This window comes from Suncus etruscus, chromosome 1 (genome assembly GCF_024139225.1).
Source record: "Suncus etruscus isolate mSunEtr1 chromosome 1, mSunEtr1.pri.cur, whole genome shotgun sequence".
Lineage (NCBI taxonomy): Eukaryota > Metazoa > Chordata > Mammalia > Eulipotyphla > Soricidae > Suncus > Suncus etruscus.
Window position 1 is genome coordinate 37,805,022 of NC_064848.1, and position 2,983 is coordinate 37,808,004.

Consider the following 2,983-nt stretch of genomic DNA (forward strand, 5'->3'; position numbering starts at 1 on the left):
CTGTTGTGATGTTTCACCTTCTTTTTCCACTTCATCTCTCAAACCAGGGATGAAAGCCTCTAGAAGGACTCCTCCCATTTCCGGAATACCTGATTCTTTTTTTTTTTCTTTTTTTTCTCCAGGTTATTACTTTTCTCTTCTTCAAACAAAACCGCAAAATTTGAACTATCTAGTTCTGCCTCCCAATTGGGGAGAGGAAATAAGGGAGGTACCAAGACCAAATAGGTGTAAGACCACTAAGTAGTAAGCTAGGCACAAAGGGGACCACTTATGCTAGCAGCCCTGGGAGTAAGGGAATAGGATATGGGAAGAAGGACGGGAATGGAGTTGGAGGGAGGACAATTCGGTGATGGGAATTCCCCTGATTTTATGTTAATATGTACCTAAAATATTATTGTCAATGATATGTAAGCCACTATGATTAAAATAAAATTTATATTTAATAAAAAATTTTTCAAAGTTATTTAATTTTTATTTATTATTAGTAAATGCTTGATTTATAGATCTTTTTTATATACCTATATGCCAAGGTAAGAAATATATTTGCATTGTTTCTCTTCAGATCGCATAAATCTTTCGCCTTTTACTAATGATTTCCGTGGAGAGGAACAATTCGGAGTCGTAACCAATTTTTTGAGGCCTTGCTTCGGTAAGGCTATTAATATATATATTTGGGAGAAAAAGGTCACAATTTGAAAATATTTATAATCCCTGTTCTACCTTTTATGAATTAGATTTTTATTTATAATTAGTTATTTATTACTTTTTTATTTTGTTAGAGTGTCTGCACTCATAATAACTCCTTAATAATATACATTATGTCTTCAGGTATTTCACAATTTTTTCACCTGCTTCACCAAATTCATATGTGGTTTTACAAATAAATTTATAGATTTGTTCTTTTCATTACTATTATTCTTCCATGACTAGTTTTTCTGGAGTTCTTTTTTGGTGAGCTCTTCACTGTCTGATACCCAATCAGCAAATAAAAAAATCTATTTTTTCTTCCTATATTTTAAATTTATATCTTTAATTTAATGAAGCTACTGGGTTATTCAATTGCTTAATGTAAAATTAGTTTAAATATTTGTAATAATGTGCTTTTCCCCCAATTTTTAATAGTGAAAATATAGAAACAACTTAAGATTCATTGAAAGAATATGAAAGTGAAATATGGGATATATATGCAAAGAATATTATTTAGCCTTAACAGTGACATATGTTATAGTCAATCACAAATATATTTTGAGTCAACTTGGATGCATACATACAGTAAAAAATTATACTGAGCAGTAGTTCTGGTGGATTGAGAAGGAATAATGGGATTATCTAATGAACAAGGGTATAATTGTATATTATATAAGAATTTTAATTAATGTCTTTATTTAAACACTTTGATTACAAATATGATTATAGTTGGGTTTCAGTCATGTAAAGATTTAATGCCACTTAACTAATACACTTCAAAATAATTATAAGGTAAATTTTATTTTATTTGTATTTTAACACCAGTTTAAAAATTGGAGGGAAATATGCTAAAATTTCATTGAAAATGCATTAATCTTGGGGGATAATGATATATATTAGAAAACTTTCATTTGAAATTTAGCGTGGGTTTGCAGAAAAAACTCAGGTGTCAGGGATGAACGTTCTGTATGTGCAAAGACTGAATTTAATCCCTTGTTCTGTACACCCACAATTAATAGGGTGTAACCCTACATGCTACTAAGTTATGCATGGTTCAGATCAGATGGTCCTAAGCACTGTTGTGTGGAGCACTGAGGAGTACTTTTTCTCTATCTCAAAGCACTGAAGCTTCTGCCTTTTGACTGAGTATCACCACGTAACAACAGGGTCCCTTGAATAGACTTAAGAGCCAGTCCTCCACATTATTCAACTTAAATTTCAAAAAAATAAAAATAAAATAAAATATATGCTTAACTTAAAATATTAACAATAATTAACAATTCACTCACTGAAACCAAAACTATAAAAATCTATTAGAGTAAGCTAATTTTTCAGATTTTTATAGAAAAAATAACTTCTGTAAATCATTTCAGCTAAAAATACTTACATATTAATTTTTCTAGTATTAATCATATGTTCAAGTTTGGTTGCCTGGCTGGTTGACTGGTGTCCAGTTACATAGCAGAACACAGCATTTTTAAAGATTTTTGTCCTTTAGTTGGACAGCATTTTGGGATCTGTCATTTTTGTGGAAATCAAACTTCAGTTTTAATAGCAACATGAAATCTAATGTAGTCACCTTATTATCACTGCAATTCAGTCTTCTTTTTTTGGGGGGGGGGCACACCCGGTGATGCTCAGGGGTTACTCCTGGCTATGCACTCAGAAGTCGCTCCTGGCTTGGGGACCATATGGGACACCGGGGGACCGAACCGCGGTCCATCCAAGGCTAGTGCAGGCAAGGCAGGCACCTTACCTCTAGCGCCACCACCCAGGCCCGCAATTCAGTCTTCTTTCTCACACTTCACTTAGCTAGTCACCCTTTTCTCTACAAAATTCTTTGTTCACAAAGTTACTTTTCATGTTAGCAAACCTACTTTCTGATACTCTCCTAATAATTCTGTAGAGTGTGTCAGCTCACTATTGCAAAGCCATTCATAACTACATTTACAAATGTTTATAATCCCTCTTTATAATGTTTATTATCCCTTTTCCCCATAACAAAGAATAAATTTTCTATTGAATAATCACATTGACATGCTGAACTAGAAATTATCCTGTTAATAAGTAAATTATGATCATTAATAAAAGAGTGACAATTGAACCTTGCTGGAGCAATATTTTCCCAGATAATAATGTGTCATTTTAGCCTTGTTGGGGTCCTTCTTTTGCTAAGTGTGCCCACATATATTTTGAAGTACAACAAAAAATAATAATAAAGCAAAGTTATTATAAACATTTTCTTTTCTGTTTGATAAATTTTTAGAATATTTTAATGTCACATTATTTTCTACCC

At 32.2% G+C, this 2,983-nt stretch overlaps 1 non-coding gene across 1 annotated transcript; it reads left to right on the plus strand.

Annotated features, from left to right (window-relative positions):
• The first annotated feature begins 543 nt into the window (after positions 1-543).
• On the plus strand, positions 544-657 carry LOC125995683 (U5 spliceosomal RNA). The gene has a single exon (XR_007491154.1). It is a non-coding gene; the product is annotated as a U5 spliceosomal RNA (small nuclear RNA).
• Positions 658-2,983: the final 2,326 nt, after the last annotated feature.